At 34.2% G+C, this 12,617-nt stretch overlaps 1 long non-coding RNA gene across 2 annotated transcripts; it reads right to left on the bottom strand.

Moving 5' to 3' along the window:
• Nucleotides 1-10,230: 10,230 nt before the first annotated feature.
• Nucleotides 10,231-11,875, bottom strand: LOC106292824. Of its 2 annotated transcripts, XR_001260264.1 has the most exons (5): nt 11,620-11,875; nt 11,373-11,524; nt 11,098-11,173; nt 10,585-10,841; nt 10,231-10,498 (listed from the first exon to the last, which is right to left on the bottom strand). It is a non-coding gene; the product is annotated as an uncharacterized LOC106292824 (long non-coding RNA). The 2 variants fall into 2 exon arrangements; XR_001260263.1 differs by having other exon boundaries at nt 11,373-11,875.
• Between the last annotated feature and the right edge of the window lie 742 nt (nt 11,876-12,617).

The raw sequence follows: 12,617 nt of genomic DNA on the forward strand, positions 1-12,617 counted from the left end.
TTTACAAATGATGTTTGTTTTCATGCTTGATTTAACATTTTATTGTTATTTTATCAATTTTATATGTGATAGATTAATTTTTATTTAATTTAGATGTTTTTCTTTATGTTTTACTTCAAAAAATTTGTTTTTTTACTTTGGTTATATCCGAACCGAACCGATATAACCCGAATCCGTACGATATATGATTACTTTATGGGTTTTATGATGCAATACAATTTTGAACCGAACCCGACCCGTACTAATAAAATTTAAGTATGGGACCTAGAAGCGTAAACCCAAAAATCCGAAAACCCGAAAACCCCGATCCGAATGCCAACGGGTACCCGAACGCCCAGGCCTACTCATGCCCTCAGTTCATCCGAACAGACTGATAGCATATGCTATCGCACACATCACACCCAAATCCGTACTCAGTATTCGATCGGGATTGATCAGATCAGGACATCGAACCCAACAGAAACGTTGTCTCCAGTCCCGCAGCGATTGCCTCTCGATCTTAACCACCGCAGGCTCTAGTATGCGTCGCGATCCATCAGTACACGGCCCTCGTCAGTACAGACTAAGCCGCCGGTCCCTTTCCCACGGCTTGCGCACCGTCCCATGGACTGTAACCACCGTATACCGCAGTAAGTACATCGCGAACCATTGCTCAGTCTGCAGTCTGTCTGGCACGACTCAGACCACACCGAACACACCATCGCTCGACTCTAGGAAAGTCGGATCAGAATCCGATCGATCCTTTTCGGCGATCTCCGTCTCTCTCCATCAGTTTCTCTCTCTCTCTCTGTTCTGTATCCCCCCAACCGTGTCCCCCTTTATGATCCGCGAAATCCCACTTAAGGGAAACACATGGGCGGTTTCTCCACAGTCATAACCGCTCATGCGCCCAAAACCGTCTGTAACTGTAACTGCTCTCGGCAGTTCCTAGTTAACTTCTCGGCAGTTCCATATCTATCTCGGTAACCGACCCGATAACCATTCCAAACTGAGTTGCTAACTGCTCTCGCAACTGTTCTGGAACTGCCTCTGTAACTGTCTTATAACCGTTTGACAGTTCACAATTCCAGTAACCGCCAGATAACCGTTCCCACCATTTTACTCGGCCTATCAATACATGATTGGCTCAGTTTCAGTTCCCGCCAGAACGTATGTCCAGTCAGTCTGTACATAGACTAACTGATCTCAGAAGACAAGTCCAACTACTTTGTATGAATCCGACCAGCTCAGTTTGACATGCTCAACTACCATGTCCGGACCTACAGTATTGTCTTAACTGACCAACACTGTTCTACACGACGAGTCTAATCCTGACTAAGTCGTCTGATCGATTTAACTGACTCGTCCTTAGACTGATTCAGCTCAGACCGCGGAACGGGGATGCTACGCTCGGGTATTTTCTATAATATTTATTTTTAATTCTATTTTTTATTTATTTCAGTATTATATATACATATATATACTAATATTATTAAAACATAAATCATTAGACAATTTTCAAAAAATGTAGGTTTTAATTAATATTTTTTGTCTAACAGATTTGAACTTTTCCAACTCAAAATTTGTTTTTTTTATTGAAAATCATGTATCTCATGATGAAAAACATAAAATAATTGAAGCTTAGTTTAATCTGAATATTTTTATCTTACTTATATAAGTTTATGTAAAATAAAACGTTACATGTACATTTTGTTTGAATTTTATTTTGGCTTTAGAACTATTAAATTTATAACTTTCAAAGATATTAGGAAATTTATCTTTCAAATTTTTTCAAGTGGTTGCTTACTGAGAAAATATAAATAACTATGCTAAAACAACACACGATTATACCTGAGTCTATGTATTGCTCCTTAGGGATGGTCTGCAGTGTATCCAATTTGGAGAGGTAAGTAAGAGACAGCCATGGACGGTGATTATTGTCAAGGAGAGCGTTGGCTGAAACAGATGCTTCTGAAGGGATGCGAACATTGGTGTTTATGGAGTCAGTATATATATATAATTAAGAACAATTTTTCAGACTGATCGATGTACCCAGGGCCGATCCTGGGCAAAGCCTAACGAAACATTGGCTTTAGGCTCCCAAAAATTTTGGAAAACATTACATAGAAAAAAGTCCCCAAAATTTTTTTTTTAGGTCCCTAAATTTACCAAAAAAAAATTTTTAGCTGTAATTTTTAAAAAACCGCCTACAGCCCCCTAAATCTCGGGGCCGGCCCTGGATGTACCTGAAATAATACACGGTCTTCCTCTTCCAAGTTTTTTCATTAGTTGCTTGTTAGCTAAAGAACGAAATAATGAGTTAATCTACTATGTATCTGATAATCAAAAAAAAAATCTGATTAGAATATGACAGTGACTAACCTAATGGGATTGGCTGCTTCAGTTTTGTTGATCGTCTGAGCATACGGGCTTGTCGAGATGCTCTTGCTGAAACTGCTGTATGATCACAAAAATGTAATAAGCATGTACAGGAATGTTGAACGGATGATACAAACTCAACTATGCAACATGATGTTGTGGTATAAATTGTTATAAATAATTTGTAAGACTTTCTTTGACAAACCTATTTTCTAAAAGAATATAAATAAGCTACACGAATCTGAGCTACAGACTTTCGTGACATCGGGAACGTTAGTTGTGTCAGCGTCGGCGCCCAAACCTCTTCCCGTGTTAACACCCAGATCGCCAGTATCAGATTCTGCGACACTTCTAGATGTATTATTCATCATTACTGAAAGCAGTTCTGACGAAATCAAGATATATATATTTATATATATATGCAAAGGAATGTACGACTGCAATGGGTCTGATTATATACATAAGACTGATGGTTGAGGTGCATTTACTTGACAGTTACAGCATAAGTAGCTTGGAAATGTGAGAGGTCAAATCATATCTTCTAGACAACATGCCAAACTAATTAACTTTTTTTTTTCCAAACTAATTAATTGTTTTACGTACTACATAGAATGGATGGATCCGTAATTGGTGTAGTTTCTTTGGATGGAAAGAAAGCTAAAGGACGCTATAGGATCCCAAGCGAACTGAATAGTCAGGCCGAGTAAACAAAATATGTATCCAAGATGGCTGAGGACGAAAACGGTGAGAAAACCTAACTGGCGATGAATGCGTGCTCAGAAGAGGAGCTTTGTTCGCCAGGGGCTTGGCAATAGTGTAACAGAAAGCTCAAAAATAGATAAAGCCTGACTCAATTGATTTCCAGATTAATGAAATGCAGTGCTCTACCTGCCGGGACACGTGTCGCAACGTCAGAGCTCAATTTTCTTAGGTGGAATCCTATGTGGCGCAAGGAGGAGAAAGCAAAACACTATTTTATAATAATAGATAGATAGATAGACTAGGATTGGCACGGGCTACGCTCGGGATTTTTCTATAATATTTATTTTAATTAAATTTTCTATTGAGTTCAGTATTATATATATAATATATATTAATCTTAATAAAACATGAATCATTAGAAATTTCCAAAAATGTAGGTTTTATTTTTTTTGTTTAACAGATTTAAACTTTTACCACTCAGAATTTTTTATTTTTTTTATAAATGAAAATTATGTATTGAGTGATGAAAAACATATAAAATAATTAAAGAGTAGTTTAATCTGAATATTTTTATCTTACTTATTTAATTTTATGTAAAATAAATTTTACATGTACATTTTCTTTGAATTTTATTTTGGTTTTGAGCCATTAAATTTATAACTTTTAAGGGTACTAGAGATTTTACCGCGCTACGCGCGGTTTGTTTGTCTATAAACATTAAACCTTAGATTTAAAAAAAAAATTAAGTTTTTTTTAATATTATATCATTTATTTGTTTCGATATATTTTTTTGTTTGAAATATCAATTTATGATAACATATTAAATATCTCTATTAATCTTTTCGTAACCATGTTTAAATCTTTCTTAAAATTTAAAATACTCTACATTTAATAAAATAATATAAAAATTCTATCATCTTACGTATATTATATATTTTCTTATATATCGTCTAATTGTTTTTGAATTATTTTTTGAAATATAGGTAAATAAACTTTATTTCATATAAATATATAATTTTATAAATGTGCAATAATTTTGAATACTTAAATCTGTAAATTTTGATAACCAATAAAATGATTCAGCAATTCTTTGAGTTTTGAAGCCATAATTTATTTTCAATATTAAACTTTTGGTATTTATTATTTTGTAAATAATTATTTGTTATAAAAATGTGAAATATGTAGTAGATTTCAATATGAACAATTCTGTATTTAGTTACTACATAAAAAGATATTGAGAACCATTAACATATTCACAGATGGTCACTTATTTAACTAATCTTAAAAATTATCTCTTAACGTTAAAAATTCTTAAGTGTTGAGTTTCAGGATAGAATCTTGTTAACATATTCTCTCTCTGTTAGAAAAAATCAGAGACGTGTATGAAATCGGAAGCATAATATTGAAATATGGACATGTACCTCTTCATCAATCATCAACATCTCAAGGCCGAGAAGGATGCCTCCTTTAGAATTATTGCGAGCTTTCCAGAAATAGATTAGCTTAAAAAGCAACTGGGAATCTCCAGGTCTTGATGAAACCTAACTGAAGAAAAGTGGAGAATGAACTTGGGTGGTGGTGACTGCCGTTTGATTTGCCATAAAGCTAGGAATGAATTTCAGGATTTGAGCAATAGATTTTTGGCTTGAGGAGGCATCGTTATGATTGAGTAAGAGGAGGGATGTGGAGAGTTAGACGCCGATTTGTCTGAAGGAGTAATTAAGTAGCTTTGTTTCGTCATTATAGCCGTCGCAAGCGTTATACGGAGGAGATAGGAAGACAGTGAGTTCTGGAAGGTTTTCTGTAGACGTCGTAACAAAATTAGGTTGAAGTAAGAAGATGGCAAAACAAATGGGCCATTAAAGCTAAATGGTCTATTACGCAGCACAGATTCGTGGCCCAACAACTTAACATCCATGATGACATGGACAAATGATTGGTTGCGAATTTTTTCGCTGACGTGGACAGCTTAAGAGGGCTTCATATTCTCCTTTTAATAGTGTAAGATTTATTTGTTTTGATATATTTATTTGTTTGAAATATCATTAATTTATGTTAACATATTAAATGTCTCTATTAATCTTTTCGTAACCAGGTTAAAATCTTTCTTAAAATTTAAAATACTCTACATTTAATAATTTAGCTAAATAAGTGACCATCTGTGAATACGTTAATGGTTCTCAATATCCTTTTATGTAGTAACTAAATGTGAAATATGTAGTAGATTTCAATGTGAACAATTCTGTATTTAGTTACTACATAAAAGGATATTGAGAACCATTAACGTATTCACAGATGGTCACTTATTTAGCTAATCTTAAAAATTATCTCTTAACGTTAAAAAATTCTTAGGTGTTGAGTTTCAGGATATAATTTTGTTAACATATTCTCTCTCTATTAGAAAAAATCAGAGACGTGTATGAAATCGGAAGCATAATATTGAAATATAGACATGTACCTCTTCATCCATCATCAGCATCTCAAGGCCGAGAAGGATGCCTCCTTTGGAATTATTGCGAGCTTTCCAGAAATAGATTAGCTTAAAAAGCAACTGGGAATCTCCCGCTCCTGATGAAACCTAACTGAAGAAAAGTGGAGAATGAACTTGGGTGGTGGTAACTGCCGTTTGATTTGCCATAAAGCTAGGAATGAATTTGAGGATCTGAGCAATAGATTTTTGCCTTGAGGAGGCATCGTTATGATTGAGTAAGAGGAGGGATGTGGAGAGTTAGACGCCGATTTGTCTGAAGGAGTAATTAAGTAGCTTTAATTCGTCATTATAGCCGTCGCAGGCGTTATACGGAGGAGATAGGAAGACAGTGAGTTCTGGAAGGTTTTCTGTAGACGTCGTAACAAAATTAGGTTGGAATAAGAAGATGGCAAAACAAATGGGTCATTAAAGCTAAATGGCCTATTACGCAGCACAGATTTGTGGCCCAACAACTCAACATCCATGATGACATGGACAAATGATTGGTTGCGAATTTTTTCGCTGACGTGGACAGCTTAAGAGGGCTTCATATTCTCTTTTTAATAGTGTAAGATTAGGAAATTTATCTTTCAAAAAAATTTGTTCCTCCTTTTCCTACATCTTCTTTGCAAATGTATAACTAAATAATTATTTTCGAATCACATAATCGTATTTGCACAATACTGTAATTTTCAGAATTGGTTGGTGATCTAAATAATTATTAACAAAGTACAACAAATTTGTATTGTGGTTAAAAAAACGATATTATAGTTGTCTTTGGAAGTTTTTCACACATGATCTACGAAATAGACTTGCATGATCATTATATCATCAATCTATTACAAATGCCTTTTGTTTTTATGTATATACTAACAATGCTTCTTGGTGAGAAAATACCGAGTTGCTGAAAACAATGACTCTCGCCTTGTAAAGAGATTGAAAGTCTCAACGAAGTGTCACCCTCCCTCTTGAGATTAAGTTTTTTAATGCAATCAAATGTTAGATTTCTTCCATCTAATAGATCGAAAGAATCAACGAAGTGCATGCGTAACAAATAAAAGGATACTGAAAGTATCAACGAAGTGCAAGCGTAACATATAAAAGGATACTGAACCTCAGATAGATTAAAAACTCCTAGCTTTATAATATGAATGATAAGATGTGGAGTCCTAACACAATGTTGCTTAATGTCTTGCAAAGATTAATTCTTGCAAACACCTAAATTGTCATATAGTACAAAGTTCTCTACTGATATCTAAATAAGCTTCAGTTGAAGGTTAAATATGAGTAAGAAAGTGAAGCAAAGCCATACTGTTAGGTCGTGGTTTGTTATTTGCCGACTTCATATGTATTTCTGACATGTTGAACGTACCGGTATACTACAGTGGTGATTTGATATCTTTCGAACATCTAAAGATGTGGTTAAGGTGAGTATATGATGTTTTTTCATCACCTCGTTCATAGTGCCCATTTATTTACTCGTCTTAGATTGATTAACGCGCTCCTTGACTAATTCACTTTAGTGTAAAACATTACTTACATAATACAGCTGTTTGAGAGATTGTGTTGTATCTATAATCTGTTAAATGGTTACGAATAAACTTCACCTTACTGTACCTCTATTTATGGGATGCTCTGTTTTAGGTGTCCTACTAATATATTTGTCGCATAACCATGGCTGGTTGTCGTCATATCCGGCTATAGGTTCAGGTGGACAAAAAAAGTGATAAAATCTCTTATATATTAAAAGAGAAGCATTGTAATAAATGCATTCACACTATAATAAACACGTGACAGCTTCACAGTGATTTGATAATAAGTATGCTAACGCGTTCACACTGTATTTACTTTGCGTTTTTTTTAAATATAAAACTCACATACATTGTTCCAATAAAACTTTGGATTTTTTTTGTTCGAATAAAAATAGATAACGAATCAAAAGCCAAACTATATATATATATTATTTTTATTGTTTACGGATAAAGTTGAGCAAAATATTCATAAATTTTGATTCGATTCGATTCGTTTTCCGTTTTGATTTGAACCAAAAAATCTGGATATCCGTAACTCTACGAAACAAATCAAATACTAAAATACAATATCCAAAAAAAAAGCAAATCACAATACCAATAATTCGTTCGTTTTAGTGTTAATAATTATTAAGTTGATGTTTTTGGACCCATCATCAAATTTATTTAAAATATCTGCTTTTCGTAACAAAAGGAGTCTATAAATTTGAAATCTGCTTTTATTGATTAAATAAGTTGCGTACCTGAAATTAAATTATATTCAAATTATGTTATTTCTTTGTTATTAAAAAGTGAAACTAAAAACATACATGTTTTCGGAAAAAAACAATGGAAACAAAGATTTAGAAAATGACAATTCTCTCGAATAGATATTTTTAAGTTTTTGTCACAAAAATAGATCTCAAAAACTAAAATGACAAAAATAGCATTTTTTATTTTGAATTTAAAAAAAAAAAAAATTCGAAATCCTATCCCAAAAACCCACTCATCAACTCTAAACCCTAAACTCTAAACCATAAACCTTAAACCCTAAAGCACACCCCTTAATTAGGCCTGGGCATAAAATCCATAATCCGAAATCTGAACCGAACCCGAACCGAAAAATCCGATCCGTACCCGGTCCGAAATATAAAAAATACCCGAATGGATCTCGTAAAGTGGTACAAAACATATCCAAACCCGAAGTGTTATTAACCGAACCCGAACGGGTAACCCGAAAACCCGAAAAAACCAAAAAATCCGAAAAGATATCCGAAGAAACCGGTTAGAATGTCCAAACTAATATACAATGTAATTATATGAAACATGAATATATACTTCAAATATTCAATTTCATATTTATTTTTATATGGTATCTAACAATAAGTATTTAAAATTTAAATAACTACTTTAAATACTTAATTATATATAAATAAGTATATATTTCTTATGTTTTGCTTTTAAATTTTAGATTTTATTTCGGGTATATCCGAACCGATCTGATATAACCCGAATCCGAATGATATATGGTTACTTTATGGGTTCTATGATGTGATACAAAACTGATCCGAACCCAATGTGTTATATCCGAACCCGACCCGTACTTGCAAATTTACTAGAATGGGACCTAGGAGGTGTTATCAAAAAGAACTGAAATCCAAAAAACCCGACCCGAACGCCAACGGGTACCCGAACGCTCATGCCTACCCTTAACTATAAACCATAATGTCTAGATTAATTAACCCTAAGGTATAAGTATATATTTACTTTTTCGATAAAATATTTAAGTCTATTTTGGTCATTTTTATTTTTAAGGTCTATATTTGTGACAAAAATATTTTTAGGTCTATCCTAGACAATTTCTCTATAGAAATCAAGAAAACTATTTATATGGGTAACTTAGACCATCTCCAATGGGGGTTCTTCCCAGTGGGGTTCTTAATATATGTATTATGTATATATATATATGTATGTATATATTATATATGTATAAGTAATTGTGGGGTCCATAATTATTGTGGAACCCCATAAATAAGGGTTCTTAAAAATTCTTAAAACCCTCTTTTAAGACCATGTTTATCGGGGGGAGTTTAAGAGTTTCTTAGAGGGGAGGGACCCACAAAACACACAAAAACCAGTGACAGAAGTCACCAAACAATAGTCGACTTTACTTGGGTTCTTGTACTGTTTGCGGACCCCACTGACACGTGGCGGCCCACGATTGGTTCATTTTTAATTTATTTTTTTTAATCAGACAAAAAGAAAAAATAAAAAAATAAATTTAAGAAACCCAAAACCCAAATCACCGATAATCATGTTCTAAGAACCCTTAGAGCACCATTAACCCATGTTCTAAAAATCGGCCGCTTAGCCGTCTGGGCGCTACGCGTCACTCTTCCACCCCAATTTATACCAAATCGGTGTAGAAAATCAGATATTCTGATTTTCTCCGCCTAGACTGCTTAAATGACTGCCTAGCCGCCTAGGCGACCGCCTAATCTATTTTTTTATTGCTTTTTTTTAATAATATTTTGTTTATTTGTTTGATCTAAAATTTTATAAATATCATTTATATTCATAATTTTGATGAAAATTACACTATATTAAGTTTATATATTCTATTTGTGTGTTTTATACAATCTTAAACATGAAAATGTATTAATGTTATACACAATTAAAGATTAACATGTTTTATAACATAGTAAACACTCTAAAAATTCTGCCCCGTATAATTTTCGATTAATCCCCGATTCCCGACCGCCCGATTAGCGTCTAGCGCGTTCCCGAACAGGGCCATTAACCCATGCACGGTTTCATAGGTAGGTTTTTTTTTGTCTGATAAAAAAAAAATAATTAAAATGGAACCAATCGCGGGCCACCACGTGTCGGTGGGACCCGCGAATAGTCCAAAAAACACCCAAGATTCGGCCCTCACAGAAGAGGAGGAAAAGGCTGTTCTTAAAAAGTGAGTGGAATCCACTGATTTTTTAATTATTCTTTTGCTAAAACTCATGGCTAAGAACTAGGGTTAATGGTGCTCTTATCTATGACCCCAAAGTTACTTATACATATATAATATATACATATATATATACATATATATATATACATAACACACATATTAAGAACCCCGATGGGAAAAATCCCCATTGGAGGTGCTCTTATATATCTAAGCATTGCGTGATTTTTTTAGTGCACTCTCCATTGATGCAACATGTGGTTCCCATGCCAAGGTCCTTCCAAGAGTTGATTGAGCAACTGTTGTGGTTTCATTGATTGTTGGTGTTTGGTTCACTGGGGCCTCACCACTCCCGGTAGCACTGTTGGTGTTTGGTTCACTGGGGCCTCACCACTCCCGCTAACTTGTCACAATCTGAGCAGATGCAGGGCACACATGTAAGCTCCATCCATTGCTTGTCTCAATGCTCTCAATTTTGTTCATGCAGAGAAACTCATCAATCTATTGCGCAATGCAGCTAGAGACGTTACAAACTCAAAAGATATATTAACTTATAGAAGGGTGGACCAGAAACGGTTTATACATACCGAGGAGAATTGAGGACATATGCATTTAGCTCAGACACCATTATGGACTCGATTTTCTTCACACCAACATATTATGTGGCACTCGTGGATGAGTTAGCTCTAGACTCACCCAAACTGTGATTGGTCAAACCATCATCCCTTTACTTGCAAGTTCCAAAGAATGTAAACTTAACCACCTCACTTGCGCTCACTGTACAGTAAAATCTATATGATTTACTGTGTGGTCGTTCTGACACCGCTGTTGCAGTCTCCACTGCCTGACAGTTCCCCATTTCACGGCGGAGAAAAGTAGAAGATAGAGAAGTTAGAATAAGCTAAATGAAAGCTACTGAAGAAATAAACAAAAGAAAGCTACTGGGGAAAAAATAAGATAATCAAGACCAGAACAAATGGTCTTACAGAAATATTTGGATAAAAAGTTTAATAATCAATTCCTGAACAAAGTGAAACAGAATCAACAAACCAAACAATAATCATCTCTCGAATATTTAAAGATTTAAACGCTGGAGTTACCTTTTCGTCGAGGAGGAGCATTCACATTCCTGAACCTTAGGAGGAGGACCTTGATGGTGGAGATACAATAACCATACTTCAATTCAGTGAGGAGGACAGAGGAATTAGCAATTTTCCAGGACAGATTTCTTTAAAAGATAATTAATGAGGAGAAACAACTGATGAATCTCACAGGACAAAACATACTCTTTATATTAAATGGAAACCTTTATCATTATTCAAATCAAGAATTTAAAACTTTTCAAGAAATAGATTGAAGATCATGAGTTTTGTACCTTTGCATTAGTATGAGCATGTCTATACACATAAGCTCAATCCTCGCTTCACGTACCTCGGCTCCCAAAATAGGCGGACCTCCACGGTGGTGGTCCAACCATCCCTCAAGTCGGCAAGGAAGAGAGCGTAGTTAGTCAGAACGTGTAGAAATCTATATGATGGAGAGGAATGAATAATATGAGTTTTGATGCAATGAGATAACCTATTTATAGTGGATGATTCACACAATAGCAATAATGGGGATACATTGAATGACAGATTGAGGAGTGGTGAGATGTTGTTGATGAGGTCGTTGAAGACGACGATTGGATGAATCTGATTCTCGTAACGTTTCCAAGAATTTATTTGTCGGTGAGTTGGAAGTCAATCGAAAGACACCACCGTCGGGTTCTAACAGGCTATCGCTGGAAACAATGGCTTCATGTATTACTGATGGAGGTTCGACGCTGGTTAGATGAACGGTCTAAGCATTCGTCGGAAAAAAAAAACATTTTTAGGCGACGCGAAGAGAAGATGAAAACGAAGTGTCGTTTTTTGAAAAAGGAAGCCCAACAAATAACAATATCACAAAGCCCATATATCCTAAGAAAAAAGCCCATCTGAATTCAGATTAATAAAGCTCAGCGTTTTGGAAGAAGCAGGACACGTGTCGTCACTACGGAACACGACTTTGCGACGTAGATAATGATTAAACAATACTTTATATAAATAGATTTGATGTTTTGTTTTAAAGATAAGTGCAATAACTACACTCTAAAACATTAATCTTTCAAATACAATAGCAAAATCTAAAACATCAATCATTCAGTATATAAACTAATAAACAAATACTTTTTTTGTTTCATTTTAATGGTTGTTCTAGGTTTATGCACATAAATTAAAAAAACATATGATTTTGTATATTTCTAAAATAAAAACACAATTACTTATATACTTAACCATATTTGAACTAATAGAAAAATAAAGTGAAAAATCTTATTAATAGATTTTGCATTGAAATTTTAAAACGACATTTTGAAACGATAATTTTTCCCTATATTGATAATTAAATAGAAACGCATAGTCATATACAAGTTACAAGAAAGAAACTGATGATAATCTTCCGAAAAGTCCAATGCCAAAGATCTTTCGTTTCATCTTCTTTTTTATAAAGGTTTAAGAACTTACAACATCACCATATTGGGAAAAAAAACTAGAAAAAAAACAAAACTACAAACTATTCTACAGCTTGCGAGACACTCATG

The sequence above is a fragment of the Brassica oleracea genome, chromosome C5 (assembly GCF_000695525.1).
Source record: "Brassica oleracea var. oleracea cultivar TO1000 chromosome C5, BOL, whole genome shotgun sequence".
NCBI classification, from domain to species: domain Eukaryota; kingdom Viridiplantae; phylum Streptophyta; class Magnoliopsida; order Brassicales; family Brassicaceae; genus Brassica; species Brassica oleracea.